This window comes from Lontra canadensis, unplaced genomic scaffold, assembly GCF_010015895.1.
Source record: "Lontra canadensis isolate GAN:19392208 unplaced genomic scaffold, GSC_riverotter_1.0 scaffold109, whole genome shotgun sequence".
Taxonomy (NCBI): Eukaryota; Metazoa; Chordata; class Mammalia; order Carnivora; family Mustelidae; genus Lontra; species Lontra canadensis.
Genome location: NW_022631103.1, coordinates 2,964,747 through 2,987,170, shown reverse-complemented (window position 1 = coordinate 2,987,170; position 22,424 = coordinate 2,964,747).

Sequence of the window (22,424 nt, the reverse complement as noted above, 5' to 3'; positions counted from 1 at the left end):
TACTTGCCTAAGTCCCACACACAGTAGGTGCTCCACACCTCCTGTGTAGGCAATAGATTTACGAAGTGATATAATTTAGTCAATTATAAGTACAAAAATGGACAGACAGATACATGAAAGAATGAAGGAGAATATGGCCCCTGAGACATAAAGATGAACCTGAACTTGAAGTGTCTGGTTTCCATGTAATTGGTACTTTCTCATACTGTCTGCTTTACTCTTTTCCTCTTGGAACCGTCACAAGGAATGAGGATCTTCCAAATCCGTAGGCAGAGTGGGGTGTTTCAGAGCCTCACAGCTTTGATTCTTCCTTCAGCTGTCTCTTTTTCTTTGAGCAACTCTCCGAAGACATCACACTGTTCTGCCGGGCGTGCACTGGCTGGGATATGCTAAAGACGGGTTACCTCCTGGAAGGCTGATGCCACAGATGATTGACATGACTTCCATGCCTGAGCCCGGCCAGCGTCGCTGGCCCAAAGATGCGGCGGACACGCTGAACTTCAACACTTCAACAGGTTCTATTGCTCACACGGGGAATTCAGCCTACATCTGTGGCTGTTTAAGTGGGGGAAAAGATTAATTAAGTACATGTGGAAGCTTGAGAGAATAATTAGTGGGACGTTTTACGTTTTGGCTGCAAAGTCGTCTCCACATTTAGCATCAAGCAGAACCTTTCTTCTAATCCTTCTGAGGATGAAGGATTGGCTCGAACTAAATTGGTTTTCTTTGTGCATCTCGAGATTTTTTTTTTCTGCATGTTATCCTTTTTAAAAAAATTATTATTTTCCAAATTTCAAGTAAGCTCTTAATCAGGCTCTTTGTGGGATCCACGTTGTTTCTGGTTTTGCCATCACTTCGTCACGGGATGAGCGGCGGCCTGGGCCCTGTTGAAAGAGCTTAAATCATGCATCCTTCACAGGGGCGCATTCTGTCGCTCTCAGGGCTGAGATGCTGGCTGCTAACAGCCCACCTCTCGGAGATGCAGAGTGAGTTATTGGTGTACATAATAAACTAACATCTGTATGGTGCATCTCAGAATGGGTGTCAGGGAAGCTGGAAGACAAAGCGGGATGGCATCATTAGGGCCAGATTTAAGACTCCAATTTGTGTAGCATTTGCATAACAATGCACAAGAGCAACCATTCACTGTTGGCTTTCAGAATTCACATGTTTCACCTTCACAGGAACATTCCTGAGGGAGGGGAGGCGGAGAGGAGGTGTTTGCCAGAGGGATTCAGTCTGGGAGGGCATCCTTTCCTTTCTGGAAGGAGGCTCTGAATTCCTGGGGTAGGTCGGGATTCCCCTGTCTTCTGGATGGGGGTCTCCTCTGCAGGAGTCATGGGCACTCTGAGAACTGGTTTGTACTGGTACATTCTCTTCTGGCTCGGACTCCACGGCCAGACACGTTTTTCAGTCCGTAGACATTTATTGAGCCTTGTAGGGTCAAGAAAAAGCCTTGAACTGCCTTGGAGTCCAGACACAGGAACCCGTGTCCTGCCTTGGCCATGTTCTCCCTTTGGCCCTTGGCTAAGAAGATTCTCCTTTTGAGTCCAAATCTCCTTATCTTTGCAATAGGGGTATTAATAATATGTGTACGGGTTAGTATCACTGACGGCTGACTTTGTGCAACAAGACGCTGAACATATTTAATCCTCGCAACAGCCCTCCCAAACGGATGATTTCCTTTCTCTTTTGTTTACATAGCAGGAACCTGAGGCACAGAGAAGTAACTTGCCAGTCACTCAACTTCTGAGTGACAAAGCTGGGGCATTCTAGTGTCTTTTTACCTCACATGATAGAGGCTCAACAATGTCAAATTGAGAAATACTTACTGACAGCTCTGGGCACCAGGCAGGGCACCAGGTGCTGGGGATTCGACGGTGGACAGAAGCAGACATGGCCCCCAGCTTCATGGGACTCCCATCCAGGTTAGGTATGAGAATAAACGGGGACAGCCTCCAAAAACTCTAATGTGCTCGTCCCAAGCTTCCTCGTTGCAATTTAAGCACCGCTGTGCTACTTGGAGTGAACACAGGCTTTGGAAGCAAACAGACTGGGCTTTGAATTCTAACTCTGTCACCTACTTACTGTGTGTACTTGGTAAATCGCTAAACCTCTCTGAGCCTGAGTTTTTTAATTGGAAAAAAATTTTAAAAAGGAGGAACGAGAAGTGTTCCTACCTCAAAAAGTTGTTAGGAGAATTAAGTAACATCTTCATGAATGGGACAAAGTTTTCTTAGCACAATGCCTTGCCAGAAAGTAATTTCTAAATAATAGTAGCTATTGTTGTTATTAATCAATCATTCCAGCTGGCGTGCAGGGAAGCACCTGTGACCTGAAGGATCAAAGGGGATCTTGCTTTTTATGTCTTGCTCAGTATTCTAAACTGGCCTTGGATCTTGAGGCATTTGGTTTTCCACTTTTTACCCAGGCTGGGTGCTCAGAGTCCCTCCCGGCCACAGCCAGCTGTTTGGGCATCTGGACCAAGGAGCCCCATGAGGATGAAGCATATTTGCTGATTCTTCTTCAGAGCAGACTCCTCCCAGGAGGAGTCTTGCTAAAGTTGCAGCTTTAGCAAAGTCCCAGGGCGGGGTTGGGGGGGCATCCTCAGGCCACATACTCTGGGGCTCTCCACCCCACCTCCAGACACTGACCCTGAGCCCTGCGGTCCAAACTCCAGCCTGAAGTTCTGGGCAGACTCAAGTATTACAGCCCTGACCACAACACCTCGCCTGCCCCCAACGCTCCCAACCCGTGTGCCGTCCTTGGCAGGGTAAAAGGGCGCAGGAGATCTTGTTGGGGTGATGAAAATGTCCTCAAACTGATTGACGGTGAAGGTTACACAACTGAGCGAATTCATGAAGAATCATGGAATTGTGCAATTGAAATATGTGAATTCTAACATGTATAAAATACCGCAATGAAGTCATGAACAAAAATAGGAACTTGCATTTTGGGGACGCCGAGACTCGCTCTTCTGACAAAAGTCTTAGTTTCCTCATCTGGAACACAGGGATTCCTTGCAGCCTTGTATCGAATGGCCTCTTCCTGGCTGAGAAGGCTGGGATGTAAATTTTATTGTCAGTGGGAGTAAGTGTAACTATGTGAGAAAAGCAAAAAATTGAGGTTGTGGGGGGTGGAGTCAGTGTGAATGTGATTCTTTTCCACGCCTTGGGGAGGCTGGCTTAGGTCTGAAAAGCGTGTAACAGTTTTTAAAAAGACTTTTTTGAACACTTCTCTGGCAGGTTCCGGCTGCCTCCTCCACCCCCATGCCCCGCCCCCCATGCCCTGTGAAATGATAATGACCGTGCGGTGAGTGGGAACACGCTCAGGCTGTTCCCTGTGCTTCAGGCACTGTGTAAATGTGGTTTGAGGATGATCTCATTCCATCTCACAGCAGCTCTGCCATGGACTCTCCTTCACAGATGGAGAAACTGAGGCTCAGCCGTTAAGCAGCGACACCTGGCTAGGAGGAGGCAGAGACTCCAAAAGTGCCAGGTGAGAGCCTGCGTTGGATAGTGGCCCCCATGGGGAGGCCCTCCGGGTGCTGCCAACCTGTGCCCCAAGGCGAGGTCCTGTGGGGGCTGTGAGGGGGCAGCTCTGCCTTACGTCCTCAACGAAACCCGCAACCATTGATACAAATCAGCGTGGCCACGGGAAGAGCTGGCCCGCTGCAGGGCATGGCTGAGCGTGGTGAAAAAGCGATAGTAAGGAACATTTATCAAATGCGTGGGGAGGGGGAGGTGGTCAGGCAGTGTTCTCAGAACTTTAGAGGTGTTATTTGGTTTCCTCATCTTAACAGCTCCATGAGGACAGTGCTATCATTGCCCCCATTACACAGATGAAGATACTGAGGTGGAGAGAGGTTAAGTAACTTGCGTTGCTGGTTAGTGGCAGAACCTAGAGCTGATTCTCAGCAGTCTGCCTCTCCATTGAGAATCGTCCCAGCCCGTGGAAGCTGCCTGTGCTCCCTCTAACTGCATGTCAGTGGTTTTCCTCTTCGGGTTCTCCCCAAAGATCCTCAACTCTTATTGATAAGCTGCTTCCCACCCCCATAGAAAAACTACTCAGTACTCCCTATGATGTGTTTCATTGAGCCCCAACTGCATCCTTGCACCGTCTGAGGACTTTCAGGTAAACCAAGTGCTTCCAATGGCAAGTGGTTTAGTATCTCCAGCCCTGGCCTGCCCAGGAATCAGAGCAGCATTTGAATCCCAGCTCTGCCACCATCTAGTGTTTGACCTCAGGCGGGACACTGAGCCTCGATTTCTCCGAATGAATGAATGAATGAATGAATGAATGAATATTTGTGTAATATGCATGCATATCCATTGGTATAATACATGAAAATATTATGTATTATTACTGGCCTCTCGAGGGTGTCTGTGAAGCCTGAATGTGAGACTGAGTGACATCAGAAAACCACAATGCACTGTGCAGCGTGGAGTACTACTTCTGATCCCTTCTGCCTGCTGCTCCCTGCTCCTTGGTTCTGACTTCTGTTGCAGCTCCTGCACCTTGGCACGAGTCTGTTATCTCAGTCTCAAAAGCAGGGCTCCCGTAGCCTCGCACTGGGTCTGGAATGGATTACACAGCCCAGTTTATTTCCTTAGTCTGCCCCCGTCTCCCACCCTTCCACCTTGAGCCGGGTGGTGGCCAAGGAAGGCGGAAGCTGGCATGAATGAGAGATGGATTCTGGACTTAGAACGGGGCAGAGAAAAACCGTACAGGACCTCAAGAAGGGGCCATGTCAGTTGCTGCTTTCTCTTTGTACATTTCAGGGCCAACAGGTGCTCAGAGCCGTCATCTGACAGTGATGACCAGCAACATTTCCCACGTGGCTGCCCTGCCTGGGAAGCGTCCGTAGATGTCAGTCAGAAAGCAATGACCCAGTGGACTTTCAGTCTAAGTTGAAGGCACTGACATGGACCCAAGGTGCGGGAGAGGCAGAGTGAATGCTAAAGCCGACACACAAAGAACAGAGCAGTCCTGGCCCAGACAGGTGTGCTTTCTGTAAGAAAAGAGGGCCGAACAAGTTGGGGTAATTAAAATTTCCTCATTTGAATCCTATTTTATTTTTTTATTTATTTTTTTTTTTAATTTTTTTTTTAAAGATTTTATTTATTTATTAGACAGACAGAGATCACAAGTAGGCAGAGAGGCAGGCAGAGAGAGGAGGAAGCAGGCTCCCCGCTGAGTAGAAAGCCCGATGGGGCTCGATCCCAGGACTCTGGGATCATGACCTGAGCTGAAGGCAGAGGCTTTAACCCACTGAGCCACCCAGGCGCCCCTGAATCCTATTTTAAAAGACAGGCGAGAATCACACATTTAAAGAAATCATTGAATACTTTGGCTAAATGAAGAATTGTCTGGTAAAATGAAGTGTCTCCCTTCCACAGTGCAAATTTTAAATAATATCAATTGGATTTCCATAAAATTGAGGGCCAGATATCTAAAACATGTCAGTGGAGAGAAACTAGAACAATCAGGTTTCTTCTTTGAGGTTTCTTTCATCAGTGCCACAGAGAGGAGCATAATAAACTCAAGAGCCTGGAGAAGATGCTATCCTGATACCCCCGTGCTGTGGTCATGATGCCAACCACAGTCACACAGGGGACATCCTCAGCTCCCTACGATAACCCGGTGAGGGAGGGGCAGGTGTCCCTGTTTCACAGCCGGGACTCACGAGGCTCCAAGAATTTGAGTGGTTTTTCTAGGAAGATACAGATGATAAAATGAGCTAATATGATGTTTATTAACAAGACCCATAACAGTAACACATACTCTATGCCAGGCACTTCCATGCATCTTAATGAACCCTTACAACAATAAACCGATATGTGGCATAGTATTGTCCCCATTTTATAGATAAGGAAGAGGACTCAGAGGATCAATAACCAGCCCAAATTTAGAGGACTGTGAAGGGGTTGACCTAGGATTCAAACCCAGGTTTCTTTCAGTCCGAACTCTCTTATATATTTGTTTAATGCTAGACATATGCTCTCTAACGTTTCTAAGAGGCTCTGTATTTGGGATGAAGGCATCTGTCTACTTGAGATATCGTGGATTCCCCTACAAATGTGTGTTGCATTCTATCTGCTGCTTTTTTTGGCCTCAGGTATCTAAAGAGAAATGGTCAACTCTTCTTCATAGATAACGACTCAGAAGCTCAGGGAGGTGCAGTTACAATCCAAACAAAACATAGGCTATCAGCCCTAAGTGGGGTCTGTTGTCCTCAGAGCCTCCGTTGTTCTCTACATCCTACTAGATCAGGGAAGAAAAGAATGTGAATTTCAGGCTGATGGGTATATATCACGTGGCAAGAAGTAGGTTGAGAAACTTACTGTATTTAGGGCATATACAATTAACTCATAACCTCCAGATACCAAAATATGCCAAGTGCCTGCAAGTTTAATAAAAGGGGGGAAAAAAAAAAACCACCCAAATCATCTAAGATGACAACAAAGGGTGCGGTGGATTCATTAGCTAAGGAGGGAGTCATAGATTAATAATAATAATAATAAAGAATCCAACAACTCAGACCTTGATGTTTGGATGGCATAAGACTCCAGAGCAATGTGTGAGTCTCTTGTTGGAGCTCTAACTGATAACCACAGACTTGTGGCTTAACACAGCGGTTCATTCTCTCACTGTTCTGGAGGCCAGAAGCCGACCGTCAGCATCCCATTGTGGAATTACAGGTGTTGGTGGAGCCGCACCTCTAGAGGACCCGGAGGGGAATCCTTTCCTTGCCTCTTCCTGCTTCGGATGGCTGCTATCATTTCTGGGCTTGTAGCCACATTGCTTTCAACCTCTGCCTTGGTCTTCGCCTCCCTTCTCTCTGGTTGCATCAAGTCTCCTGGCTCCCTCTTAGAAAGATACTCATGATTGCATTTCGTGCTCACGGGGATCATCTCCCTATCTCAAAGTCCGTAACATCATCATATCAGCGAAGACCCTTTGCCTTATAAGGTAATGTTGTTGACTTCCAGAGATTAGGACTTGGTATTTTTGGGAAGTCCTTACTTTGCCTACTATAGTCAGAAATGGGGCCCCAGTGTGCCTAGGCAGCAGAGGGATAATCTGCATGCAGGCTTTCTGTCCCTTATGGAGGAGAGCGGCCCTGCTCTCCCGAAGTGACAAGACTCCCTTGTCTTCACAAGCGTGTGTCTTCACACCTACTGAGAACTCAGGAAAGGTAGAGCTCTGGAAAAGAGCCCCTCTAACAGAAGGCAGTGTGCTGGCTCAGACTTTAGAGATAGAAAAAATTAAGGGGGGGATGGAGTACATAAGGGGTGAGGGAGATGACCAGAAAGCGGAGGGGTGGAGAAAAAAGGCAGAGGATGAGGGCAACAAAGAGAAATGGGGGAGAGAAGAAATAACCGAGAAAAGAAAAAGGAAGAATGATTTAGAGAAAAGTGAAGAAAAATAAAATAGAAGCATTGAGAAACTGGGGGGAAAGGCAGGAGAGGGAAAAGAGAACAAGGGAAGATGGGGGGAAAAACTAGAGAGAGAAAAGCTAGGAGGGAAGTAGATTGACAGCAGATGGGGAGAAAGAAGGCAAAGAGGAGGAGGGAAGAGAGCAGCAGGAAGACTGAAGGGCAGTAGACAGGAGAGGAGGGAGTGTTGAGGGAGGAGAGAGGCAGGTAGGAGGTGAAGCCAGAGAGAGAGGAAGAAGGCGGAGCTTGAATGCCCACTGGGAAAGAAAATATTGAAGGCATTTGGTAAGGTGACAAACGTCTTATATGGTAACGTGCTGAAATGAATAGAGCAGCTGCACGTTACAAATCACATCCATCGGCTGTTACAGTCTGGTAATTGTCCATACAGATATTTTCTTTCTGGTTCCAAGCCCTGGCTTATCAGAGGACAACATGCTTTTGAAATGCCACATTATTTTGTAAGTGCATTTCACGTCCAGAAGTTCTGCTAAGTATGATCTACTGAAGACTTACTTAGTTTCCATTCAGCAGAGCTCCTGGGCTCAGCGCGATGATTTTAAACTGGACATTTTGATCATCAGTTTCCTGACATCCACGGGCAGGACGGGCCTTCCTCCTGTTCTCCAAGTCTGTGGTTCAGCCTGCCTGCCTGTCTCCCCCTCTCCTTCCTGCCTTTCCTTCCCTTCTTCTTCTTCTTCGATTTCTTACTTTAATTCCCTTCTTCCCATCTTGCCTCCTTTCTTTCTCTCTCAGGAGTTCCTTTTCTTTCTTCCTTCTGTCCCCTCTTCCTTCCTCCCCCCTTCCCCCATCTTCCTTCCTTCCTTCTGTCCTTTCTCTTTTCTTTTTTTCTTTTTACGTTTCTTCTCTTTTCTTTCTCTTCCTTCCTTCCTTTCTTCTTCCTTCTTTCCCTCCCTCCCTCCCTCCTTTCTTTTCTTTTTCTTTTTTTTCTTTTTTCTTTTCCTTCCTTTCCTTCTTCCCCACTTTTGCCTGTTTCCCTTTCTATTTTCTTTCCTTCACTTTTCCCCCTTTTAAGTATCTCTTCACTGGTAGCATAAAGTTGTACACTAGGGCTTTTCAACCTAGGCACGGCTGACATTTGGGGCTGGTTAGTTTTTTATTGTGGAGTTGTCCTGCGTGCTGTAGGAGTTTCACAGCATTCCCAGCCCCAATGCACTAGAAGCTGGCAGCACCTCCAGCCTGAGCCGTGACAACAGAAACTGTTCCCAGACAGCACCAAACATCTGCTGAGGGGAAATCACGTCTAGTCGAGAAAGGCTCTACTCTATAGTCAGATAAACCCAAGGTCCGACCGCCCCACACTTCCTGGTTGGGAGACCCAGATCCAGACTTCGGGGTGCATCAGAATCCCCCTGAGGACGTGTTAAAGCACACCATCCTGGACCCCACCACTAGAGCCCTGGGGCCGTAGATCTGGTCCGGGACCCGAGATCGTGCATGTCTAATTCACCCCCAGGTATTACTGCTGCCCCTGGTCCAGGCTGCGCTTTGATAACCACGGCCCTGCCTCTAACCCAGCTGCTCTCCAGTATGTGCACCAAAATGTAGAGTTGAGGAGGCTTTCCTCTCCAGCTTGTTCTACGTGTTAAGAGAACTTATTCATCTAAACTACCGAACGCAGGATCTTGGTTCATGCCGGGTGATAAGTAAACGGTAGCTCATAAAGAAAGTCCCTCTTAAAGAAGGTGTTGGTCTTTGACAGGAGCTGCGTGAATTAAAAATGTGTGTGGATCTATTCACAGCAGCACCCAAATGCTACCATTTTTTTTTTTTTTAAATAGAGGTTCAATGGCTTTTTAACAACAGAGAACATGTGCTTATTAATAAACCTCTCTCAGTGGGATCACTCCCCTGCAGTAAGGGAAGATAAATGATCGAAGCCAATATTGCACCTTAGATCCTGGAAATCTAGAATTGATACCCCCGCACACATACTTGTTAATAAGCCAGAGTGTTAACTCTGTTACTATGTCCAGGAAGAAGAAGTGTCTGTGGATACGGCGGCCTAAAAACCCTCTGACGTCTTCTCCCCAGCTGTGCATCCACTGTGGGCCAGGCAGGATGCTAGATGGTATACAAAAATGTGCATTCATTCCTCAAATTACTTTAAAAAGTCTCATCCCTATTTGTCACATTAAGAAACTGGGGCTCCAAGAGAGGCTGAGTCTTTTGTCCAGTGCCATCCAGCCGGTGTAATGCAGTGTGGGGACAGCAACCCTGCTCCATGGGACTCCAGCTCCTGGGTGTTGCCCATGGCCGCAGGGCCCTGGTCAGCACAGATCAGCACCGCGCTCTTCAGAATGTTGAGTCAAATGTGCTGAAATTCTGCTCACATGCCTGTTCTCTTAGAACTATAGTTCTCTTTCTGAGGGCAAAGGATTTGTTCTCTTGTCTGTGGTCCTCAAGCCTAGCATAGTGACTTGCATAGGATTGTCAGTCAGTGCTGAGAGGGTAAATGAATGAATAGAAGACTTTCACTCCATCAGTTAGGAAGTGTCACTGAAATAATATGGGCTGGCATGTCGAGAGTTCTAGGTCTTGGCCGCAAATGTCTGCAGGTTCATTATGGAACCTTAGTGAAGAAGTCACTTTCCCTTCCTGCTGTGGATTGAATTGTGCCTCCCCACCCAGTTTATAGGGTAAAGCCCTAAGCCACAGTGTGACTGTATTTGGACAAAGGGTCTTTAGGTAATTATGGTTAAATGAGGTCATGAGGATGGGACCTTAATCCAGTAGAACTGGTGGCCTTGTAAGAAGAGAGAGAGAAAGAGAAAGAGAAGGAGAAATGCTTTTCTCCCTTTCCATGTGCACTGCTGAAAAGCCATGCAAAGACACAACAAGAGGGCAGCCATCTGCAACAGAGGAGTTCAGACCAGAAATCAGATCTGTCGGAACCTTGATCTGGAACTTTCGCCTTAAGAGCTATGGGAAAATAAATATCTGTGGTATTTTGTTAGACAGCCTGAACAGATTAATACATTCCCCCAAATATACTGTCCTCATCCGTGACACAAAGAACCTAGATTAGATTATCCATTTCGAGAATTTCATAGGGAATGCCAGTATTTGATGAAATGTTAATAGGTATGCCATCAAAATGAATTCCGTGATTAAAAGAGTTGGGAAAACCCTACATGTCCTGTCCCTTTCCTAGAAACCCATGAGTGTATATACAAGGTTATGATAAGTCCTACAGAAGAAACAAAAAACAAAAATAAGACAAAGCAAAAACCCTTTTAACTCCATTTAACCCAATACTTTTCAGTCTTATTGGGTAGATAACACTTTATTCCCCTGAACTCATCTCCTTTGTTGTTGTTGTTTGTTTGTTTTTAACTGATGAGGGAATTGAGGTTAGAACAGATTTAAAAACCTCCAGCAAGCACATAACCAGTAGGTGGCAGAGAAAAGTTCAAACTCCTGTCTGCATGTCTCAGAAACCCAGGTTCTTTTCAATCTATATCATTTAGCATCTGATTTAGAACATCCAATCCAAATGCTTCTGTGAAGAATTGGAAGTGGCCTATTTGGGGCAAACGGGCAGAATATTAATAATAATAATATTTGTTACCATTTACTGAACATCTGGTATATTCCAGGCGCTGTTCTAAGTGCTTTAGATGTAGTCATTTGAAATTCACAAATAACCAGGGGAAGGCACAATTATTATCCCCTTCACAGCCGAGGAAATTGAGGTACCAGGATTAAGCAAGTCGTTCAAGGGCACATACAAGCCTAGGAAATGGCAGAATTGGGATCTGGGCTCAACCCATCCTGGCTCTGGGTACTACACTATCCTACTATATATATCTTTATACTATATCTTTATAGTATATATCTTTATATCTCTCTATATAAATCTTTATATCTATATATCTTTATACTATAAAGATAGTATAGAGATAAATATATATAGTTAATTATATAGTAAAGCTAGAGGTAGCAGAACACAACATTTTTAGAAGTGCCATGGAAAAGTTACAAAGAGGCAGCTCAAAATAGGCAAGAACTTTTTCAGAGAGTTTAGTAAGGGCTTCCATTCCCTTCCTACCCTCAGTCTTTAGAAGATAAAAGGAATAGAGTTTTCTAAAAGTATTATTTTGTTTCTCTTCTTGCACTAATCATATTTAATACAATGATTGGTTCATTTGCAAGGTTCTGGAAGGGAGAAATGTACTCAGCTCTGTATTTCCCTACATAGCATGGTGTCTGGCACACAAAATACACTCGGAATCATGAAATTGAATTAGAGACTGATGAACTTCACCTCAGGGCAACATTGGGGTTGTTATCTGGGAACTAAATGAGATCTGCATGGTCACGATTCTGTACTCAGTGCTCTCAGGGTCAGTTTCTTCTGCTAGTTGGAAATTCCAACTCTCCCCCTGCCTTCAGTTCCCAAACCTGCTCTCTTCTACCCTCACTCCCATCTCAGCAGTATTTCTCTAAGTTGAGCTGCATTAAGATAATCACTGGGTGTATCCTTCCCCAAACCAAGTTTCCCAATGGCACTTGCTTTTCCAAGAAGGTCCTTCCTTTAAAAAAAAAATCACTAAAGATGAGAAAATTCTAAGAACCCACTATTTAAAGAAGAGTCATGAAATACTTACATGCCAAACACTGAGAGACTCATGGAAATTATATGTCCCAACTTGTGGTAAGACTGAAGCCCAGTGAGGTAAATGATTAAAGTTTAGACAGAGCTGGAATGGGAATGCAGTGTTCTTGATTCTCAGATGTACACTTTGCTACTCCACTGTGGTTATTTCTGTTACAATCAGAAATAACATGCTATCTAAGTGATTTGACAATTACGAAAACAGTTTAGGTCAACCAGAAAGGACCAATGTGAGGACACATGACTGATAGTCATAATTTAGAGAGAAAGGATGAGGCATATGAATTTCAACCCAACAGGTAAGGTTAAGTTTCCAAAATTTGGGATGTTCAGTAAACAGGGCTTACAGTTTCCCTTCATTACACTAAGGGGAAATACTTTGTTATTTATGGGATTTGGGGGGAGGAAAAAATCTTCTCTGCCCTTTAGATTTCTTCTAGCTTGTCTACAAATTAAATGGACATGAGACAGATTAATAAGAGAAAGTCAAACAAAGCTTAATAACATGTATACCTTTGTATACATGGGAGAGGCCCAGGAAAACTGAGTAACTCCATTGATAAGAATTTCTAGCTATTTAGAGTCACCCCCCTCTTCTTGACACATAGCAAGGGAGATGTCCTTACACGTGGTGATTTCCCTCATCAGTATCTCCTACAAAAGGATAACTTGTACTTGGTTTCCAGAACTTCTTTTGTGTCCTCAGTTTCTTAAAAATAACCAGCTTAGAATAATCAATATGCTAAGGAGGACTATCTTGGAGTGCCTAACTTTCCTCCCCTATAGGGTTTAGCCTGAACTGTCATTCACCAAACAGCTACTAAGTGCCGAAAACAGTACCAGGTTTTTAAAATATACATAATCTAATTTAATCCTCACTACAACTCTGAAGGGAAGATATCATCATCCTCATTCTTCAAATGAAAGAATTAGGACACTTAGAAACTCAGCAACGGTCGAGGTCACACAACTTAGTTATGGTCAAATCCTAGATTCCATCCCAGACCCTCTGAGTGCTTCATCTGTGGGGTGTCTATACCTTTTATCCTGAGAAATTTGAGACTCTTAATAAAACAGTTTGAGGGCACCTGCTGGCCTCATTTTCAAGTCTTTAAACTTTCAAAGTTTTCAAGGTTACACTATAACTCCCTAGTCTCTTTCCCTAGAGGGTCTTGATCTTGATAACTGCAAGTTAAGGTTTGTTTGAATAATCCATTAACGTAGAGAAAATTACCTTCTCATTATGAAGTATTCAGTGTCACTTTAATACTAATTACTCTAACCGTATTTATTGAGGATTAATGACTGAGCAATATTTTATTAATAACCAACTGGCATTTATTGTTGCATAAATAATAAATAGATAGAGAGCCTCATTAAATATAAATACATTTTTTATTTAGGCACCATTGAAAGTGTTGCCAAATTTTTTTTGCATTGATTAAAATTCTCATTAAAATGGTTGGCTAATCTTGTCTTTATGCCCCCCCCCCCCCCCGCCCCAAAAGAGTCCCTGACAATTCCTGCGCAATAGGTAGACTTTGGGATTATTCATCAGCCTGTCAGGAGAAGTCCCTTTAACAATGCACAGCTGCTATGAATTCTGGTTGCCATGAGAACCTTAACTTTTTGCTCTCCTCTCACTTTGTTATATTTACATTTTATAACCCTCACCTGGTGTTAGGAGGTTCCTGCATTTATTTATTATTATTATTTTTTTAAAGATTTTATTTGTTTATTTGACAGACAGAGATCACAAGTAGACAGAGAGGCAGAGAGAGGAGGAAGCAGGCTCCCTACCAAGTAGAGAGCCCAATGTGGGACTCAGTCCTAGAACTCCGGGATCATGACCTGAGCCAAAGGCAGAGGCTTTAGCCCACTGAGCCACCCAGGTGCCCCAGGTTCCTGCATTTAAAAGCTTGAGTACTCTATGTGTAGCTCATCTGAAATGATGGACTCGGGGGAATAGAAAGCACTGTTGAAATGATCTTGCCTCTCATTTTGTAGCTAAGGAACCTGAGGTCCAGAGAGGGCCAGTTACTGTCTGCATGTCACACACAGTTACCAGCAAAGCGAGGACCTTTGTACTGGTCCCCTGGCCTGGGGAAAGTGTTCTTTCCACCGTACCATGCTGCTCTATTTGAGTAATTCTTCCAGTGATTTGTGGTGGGGGCGTCATTCAGCTGTCCGTCTCTTCTGAGTTCTTTCTTTTTTCCTTTTCTTCTTCATTTTTTTAATCACAGGCCAACCCAGATGTGCCAAAGCTGCCTTACCATGTTAACAGTTACATTTAAACTATTCAGTCTATGATGCTTCCTTGTTATAATTGCATCACCTTTCAGTGTTGTCCTCACCCTAAGACTCTCCATGTGTGTCTAGGGCTGCTCAACTATTCTCATAAAACCAGACTGTCTGCAATGCTTGTCCTGTCCATCCCACTTCCTCTCCAGTCCTGACCCCTCTGTTGGATGCCCTCCAGTCTTGAAATCTTTTGAAGGAGCCTCTCTGATGCTACCAAAATTGTGCCCATCATGTGAAGTTCATGTCAGGGCACAGTTGCTTACTCCCCACTGTGCCCCACAGCACTGTGCCCCAGAGGTGCTGTTCCCAGAGACATGGGACAAGCCAGGGATCTATGAAGGAGGGAGTCCTGCATAGCAACACCCGTAAGGCTCTGTGCATCTGGGCCTCACAGCTGCTTAGCTGTATTCCAGCTCTTACACTTTCTCATGGGCTCAGCTGTTTCAGCTTTTGGCTGCTTTGTCCAGAAGTGCACTCCAACCCAACTGGAAATTCACTAGGGAACAAATGCCATCTTCATCTATTGTTGTCCTCTTCTTCACCCCAGGGTCTTTGGTCAGAGATTCCTTCCCCTTTCAAGAACAAAAAAAAAGTCCTCATGCATGTTATCCAGATAAACGAATGGCCAGAGGGGCCCTTCACCCATCACTTCAATATACAAACTATCATCAGTTTTAGCTCGGCTAAGACATCTTTCTCTTTCCCTTTGCCCTGTACCTTTTGCAGCCAGTCTTTCCTTGATAGCCAGAGGCCCCACAGCCTTGGCTGTTGCTACTGTTAGTTCACACCTGGAATTAAAATATGTTTCCTACTATAGCAAGCTTGTCTGTGTTCCCCAAGAGACTGTGATTTTTTTTAAGGGCAGAGATTGCTTTGTTACTTTAGTTTTGTTAGTTAAATTCTATAACTTTAGCACTTAGAACAGAACCAGGTACATAATAGGACTTCTAGTGATATTGGTTAAGTATTATTGCATGAATGACTAAAGACCTATTTCTACCAACATAAGGATTACAGGAACCAGTCCAGCCAAGCTTTGTTTGACCTAAGGAATGGGCTTAGTCCAATTTCCAGCTTGAACCAGCACAATGAGCTCTAAAACGTGACATTTGCATCTATTTCACTAAGACTCCTTGCACTACCTCTACTCCCTCCCAAATCCTTTAACAATAGAAGTCCTCATTCCACTAAAACTGTGTCATTTCTTTAGCGTTTTGAGGGTTAGAAACTAGGACAAGACTATCAGCCAAATGCAGGGGGTACCAGTGTACTGGCTGTATATCTTATCAGATATTCAAGAATGCAGCAAGAAATGTCATGGGGAGCTTTCGACAAAAATATTTAATTAATAGCAACAGCTACAGAAATGAATAATAGCATCCAAGCAATTACAGTGTTCAATAAAGCAGCTCTCGGAGGATGGGGCAGCAGCAGATTACTGACTGATGGACTGCATTTAAATATGTTATCTGCTCACTGGAAAGACCCCAGTGGGTTGCTCTCCTCCAGGACATGGCCAGCAGTAGTGGCAGTAGTGTAGCTTTTTTTTTTTTTCCTTTTTTTTTAATAGAGTAACAAATTGAATTATCTGAGAGAGTGGTCAGAGATTTCGGACCCTCTCTGAAAATTTCCATCACTTCTTTTACCCTATCAATGATTGCTGGGAGCCACTGGAGGGATAGCTGAAAATCACCCTAAAAGCTCTGTTTCAGGGTAAGTGTACTCATCAAATGTTCACTGAGAATTGATGGGAAAATTTTAAGGCTCCTGTCCAGGCTATATGACCTTGGATAAGTTAGCTCGCTTCTATAAACTTCAGCTTTTTGTTACCTGTGAAAAGGTGTGCTGAGACTGACTTAGTAGTATAACGGTGTGATGATGAAGTCAGACCTCAGGCATATGGTAGCAGTTCCGTACATGGTAGTACCTTGTTTCCTAGGGAACGTGAACAGAGCTGGGGAGGTGGAGTTTTATTTCCTGGCTACAGAGAGGCCCCTGGTAGGGACCAGACCCAACTGGATTAAATGGGAGGAAGGCCAATTTAACAAAAAGAACGAAGCATCTACAAATACAGCAAAATATCATCCTAAGGATCTTTTTTTTTTTTTTTTTTACATATAAGATATTTATTTATCTATTTATTTATTTGAGAGAGAGAGACAGAACAAGCAGGGGGATTAGCAGGCAGAGGGAGAGGGAGAGGCAGGCTTTCTGCTGAATAGGGAGCCTGATGCGGGGCTCAATCCCAGAACCCTGGGATCATGATCTGAGCTGAAGGCAGACACCTAACCAACCGAGCCTCCCAGGCGCTCCCACTCTGCGGATCTAAGTGGAGCCTAAAAATTCCAAGTAAGATTCAGGGTTGCATTATTGTAAGGTTAACACAGTGATTAGGATATGTGTGCTACAGAGGACAAAGCCAACCACCAATCATTTTATATCTAAATCTGCATCCCGTAAAGCACATGGTTGTGGAATGTCACTGTAGAGGAACTCACAGCTGGTGGGAGTCCTAGAAAGCAGCTGGCACTGTAAGATTAGAGTCCTGCTTACTGATATGATCCGAAGCAGGACATCAATACTTGAGATGTGTCTTTCTCAAGACAGGGAGGGACATAAGCTTAAAGTGTCCAGAAACGGTCTTTGCACTATAGCGTATTTATTTTTATAGCATCTGCTCAGCTGTGAGTTCCTTTCTTTTCATTCAATAAATATTGAGTGGGAAAATTATTCTATGCCAAGCAAAATTCTAGGCGCTAAGGATATAGTGGTGAGTAAGTAATAATCTAACAGGAACAACAGAACTTAAGCCAAGAATTATACAAATAATCAAATGTGCCATAAGAGCCATGAAAGAGCAATAAAGTATTCTGGAGTGCATATAACAAGGTAAGGGCTGAACTTTTATCTAGATCAGTCTCTTCCATCTGGAACAGTGACACGTGTACACTGAGTGAGTGAGTGAGTTCTCACTGACCTAAATTAAATGGGACCAAACAGTGACACTCCCCCATTGTCTACAGGATAGTAAATAGTTCTCTCCAATGGTACTCTTATGCATACAATTCTGAAAGTTACTTGGGTGATGACCCAAATCAGATTCTAAATAAGGTACTAGAAGGACTGGTAGGAAAGTATATGTGAACAGCAGGAAGAAGCAGCCATCTGATATTAATTTGACAATGAGGAAAGTAAGAGACTGTAAACAAACAGACATAGGTTCTATAAGCATGGTAGGGTCAGGTCACTTGATGGATGTCAAATATGCCTGCATATCATGGTGGTGCCCCAGTGCTTTTCCCAGAATAAAGCAATGCACGCATGATGAAAACCCACCACGTTTAAACTGTTTCAAAGCATATGGGAATATACACAGTAAGTTTGGTTGTGTTCCAGGCATCACTGCTTATCCTTCATGCAGTTTGGTGTAAGACACTCAGCCCCTCTGAACCTCAATGTCTTCATCTGTGGGAATAGACATCCCAATCATAGCCAAAGGAGTGGTGAGATAAACAGAGTGGCAAATGTGAAAGTGCTTTGTACACAAGAAAACTTAAATTACTTCTCTCCATTCCAGAGCATTCCTCTGATCTTCACATTTGGACTTCCATCTGCCTTCTGCCCATTTCCACGTGGATGTCTCCCAAGTATCTCATATTAGCATGTTCAAAACTGATTTCTGAGTTCTCGCCCACATCTGAGTTGTTACTCAGACTTCCCCACTGTAATCTGCTTAATTGCTTAATGACTTTTCCCTCTTCCTCTCCCATAACCAATCCACCAGCTAGTCCAAACCACTCTTGAATCTATGTGATTCTTTATTCTCCTTTGCCTCCACCTCAACACCAGCCACCTCAACTGCTCTCCTGGACCATGGCAATTGCATCCGAAATGGTCCCTCTGGTTTGTCTCTGGTATCCCGCACCCACTCTCTTCACAGCAGCCAAGATGATCATTCTAAAACATCAGTCCATTTATGTTACTTCTCTGCTCAAAAACCTCCAAGGATTTCTCACTGTATTTACAAGAAAATCTAAACTCCTTTCTAGGGTCTCTGAAGCCCTATTCTGTATCCCACCTGGCCTCCTTTCTGCCTAGTCTCTGTTTCCTCTCTGTACTCACCTGGATCCAGACAGGGGCCCTCCCTATTGCTCCTTTAACTTACTCACCCATAGCTATGCAGGGCTTCTGTACCAACAGAGGGGAGCTATGGTCTCTTCTGGGATAGGTTAAGACAAGGAGTAGGAGAATCCATCCAAAGGAACCTGTCCTATCCTTGAAAATTATGGTTTTCTTCCTTATGAGGGAAATTTCAGGAGAAATTCATTAAACTCAGATGCTGGTTCTCACCACCTTCCTCTGGGCCAGACTGAGAATCCCAGGGATCAAAATTTTTTCTTTCTTGTTCCTAGAAAATTGAATTATATATTTTACTTCATCCTTATCTGTACTGTCTAATTGGTTTTTCAAAGCTTTTATATTCTTTTTTGATGTAGGATTTATTTTGAAGTATGACATAAACATCCAGAAAGTGCACAAATCATATGTATGGAAATGGACAAATTTTCCCAAATGGACACATCACTGTAACCGGCACCCAGATTAAGAAGTAGATTGTTCCCAATACTCCTGAAGCCCAGGACTGACCCCTGACACTCAACTCCGCACCAAGCTAACAGAGCTAACAGCATGGATTAAGTTTGCCTTTATATATATGGAATCATCTGGTATATAGTCTTCCATATCTGGCATTTTTCACTCAACATAATTGTGTTATAATAAGAAAAAAAAAAAAAAAACCTCCTCTCACTTTGTAAAAAGGACAGTAAACAAGCACAGGGAGCTTTGGCTGGCTGCTTACAGATCCACATTCTTCATTGTGCCCATGTGCTCCTTTACCCTCAGTCTCTCTGCCTGGCGTGCTCTTCTTAGCTTTACCTTCTTAACTCTTGGGCTATTTGCTCCCCTAATGAACATTCTCTGGCCTGTCGAGCCTGGTTTTGTGCCTCTTTTCTCTGGCCTCCTTCCTATAACCCATGTACTTGTATCTACTTGTATCTACACATTATGGGGTCCTGACAGTTGTAATTTCACCTTGCCCACAAGGACAGGAGCCATATTTCATTCTATATTCCCAGCACAATGCCTGGGGAAAAGTGTATATTAGCCAATGCTTGTTGAACTTAACTCATTGATTTAAAACAAGATAGCAATGATATCTGCAAGACCAATTCAAATATTGAAGTTGACTCAAATCTTAGGTTCTTGGAAAAGTTACGGTTGTCAAACTTTAAAGAATTATTCAACACTCTTTGGAAGTAAGACAATGCTTTAATAATAGCTTCATTTCTCCCTGGCCAGCAGGATTGAAGATGAATTAATTTATCTGTTCCACACAGTGCTATAGTAGATGTGTATGTGCCAAGTACTGTGCTAGACAAGAGGAAGTTGTGGTAAAGAGTGAAGGAAAGTTCACAAAACCTGCTTTATGGAGTTGTTACAAGAATTGAATACAGCACCACATACAGCACAGTGCTTGATCCCAGTAGACACTCTGCCAATGCTATTGCTCTTCTCTTTCTTCCAATCCAGTACCAGGTATGTCCTGGAAAAGTGCTGCAATACTGATGTCAGAAGTGTCTGGGGTGAGCCTTGGGTGCCTATCTGAGTACACTCAATCCTGATATGTGTATTCAGTGTGAATAATTGACCTTCTCATTCATCTCTTGGAATTCTTTCTGGGATTATCTTGCTGGATTCCACATAGTTTGGCACTCTGTTTCTGGGCCCTTCCCCTGGGGTCCCACACTGCTGCCCTTTACTTTTCATGTTGTCCACTGCCTTCCCTCCTGTTGCCTATCCTGTCATCAGCATGGATGCCTAGGGAAAGACATTAGGTCTTATGGACAGAAGATGATTTCATGCTCAGAAAGACCTACGCTGGGGTCCTTCCTCTGCTTCTTAAAGCCTGGGTGCCCTTCTGTGAGTGAAATAACCTCTCTGAGCTCATTTGTAATGAACTGCAAGACATCATTCTCACAGGCCTTTGTGAGGATGAAGAAATGTCTGTGTTTAAGACACCCAGAGATGAACTAGGAAGGGACCTAGCAAATGGACATTGTTGTTATCCTTCAGGGAAACCAAACAAAGGAGGGCTCAGGTAGTGGTAAAGAGGATGTGATTTATAAGGAAATATGTGGGGTTGAATTCCATTTCCATTATCTATCAGGTATGCCATTTTGGTAACTTATCTTCTCTAAGTCTATCTTGTAGGGTTGTTATAAAAATAAATGAGATGACACATGTGTGTCATAAGAGTTTAATATGCATTGTTACCCCATCAGTACCATCATTATCTTCAACTCACATGAAATCCCAATTTACCATCTCTCTTAGACACCAGCAGCTAAGAGCTGATGAGACACCTCTGCTGTCTGACTAGCTCCCCATTCCTAGCATGGCTTCCTCCCTTCTGCACCTTCTCACTGATGAGTTCCCATGGTGTGTTGCAGCCTGGCTTGGCTGAATTATGACAATCAAGGTTGCAAATGATAAATACAGGTCCTGTCACATCTTGGAGAAATGGTGCATCATTTGTCTAGTTCCTACCAATACTCTGAATTTTAAGGGCAAAGAAAGTGAAGGAGGAGAGTGTAAATGATAATGCAAAGTCCCAGAAATTAATGAGGTAATGGGTGAGCACATTTCCATCCAAATGAGCTGGGGTCATGTTCCTGGGAAGGAACAACAAAGAGGAATAGCCAATTGAACAAGCTCAAAGTGGAAATCAAGCAAACAGGCTGAATAAATCAATGTCCAGTTGAGTCTTATTTGTGGCAATTACTTCCCTGAGCCTCCAATCCCCGGTGCCCCATGTGTGGGCTACAGATGCTCATTTAGCCGCCCCAAGGTTGACATCTTAATGTTTTCCTTCCCACGTTAAAAATGGATATCTGCTTTGGAATTCATATATGTCATTAGTGGTTCCATCAAATCCTTTCTGTTCAAAGAAATGGAGAAAGAAGAAAGTCAGAGATGAGGGCATCCTGGGGTGGCAGGAGGACAGCTGCCCTGGGAGTTAGGACACTGCCTTCGCCCTTTGCTAGCATTGTGACTAAGGGTAGGATCCTCCGCTTGCCTGAGTCAAAAGAAAAATAAGTTTCAGCATCCCTGCTCATTTGTTCTCTCTGTCATTTGTATCTCACACAGTGGGTAAAGTTCTTCCTGTTAATCACGCAGTGACTAAGTCATGTTGGGAGGTCCCACCAGGGTGCAGGGGCTCTAGTGAGAGGAGGGCTAATGGAAGAGCCACACATCAAGCGCTGCTACTTCTATTTTCCCATTTAATCCTTAGGTCTGTTCTATGCAGTATTAGCATCTTTATTTCATTTCTAGTGGTGAAAACCATGGCACAGAGAATCGAAGTAACTTGGTCAAGGTCACGTAAGTAGTTATGTAGCAGAGCTCATGTGGGAACCAGGCGTCTCCAACTCCAGAGCCTGAGTTCTCCTCACAGAGGGAAGGCCTGCGGATTTCAGATGCCCTCTGAGATGCTTCTTTCGGCTGAGGAAATGGGTCTCTTGAGATGCGTGGTGAAACTACAGCCAGAACTAAGGCTGTTGAGGTCTCTGCTTTTCAGCTGCTCTCAGCCGGAGCCAATATTGGGAATGCCTGGTGGTTCTAGAATGGTAACCCTATTGATTCAACTTGCTGAAGAGGCTCTGGGGTACTTTACTTGTTAAGTAGTTGGGAGATTCAGAACACTGGCTACCTGAGGTACACAACTCCACCTCCAGCTCTCTGACCCCCCTCACATTTCTACTAGGAAACCTGTGGACTCTAACAGCCCAGTCGGCACTGTGCTGTTGCTTGGATTTTAATCACAGGGACCTATAGGCCCAGGGATTCCGCTTCATTAGAGCCCAGCAAGACTCATGGGGAAAAATGAGTCTCGGTGACAGGAACCTGTCCTAGCTCAATGTGAGGGAGTTCTCTCAAGGAGAAGGAACTCAAGTTTGTCGAGTATCTACTATGAGCCAGGAATT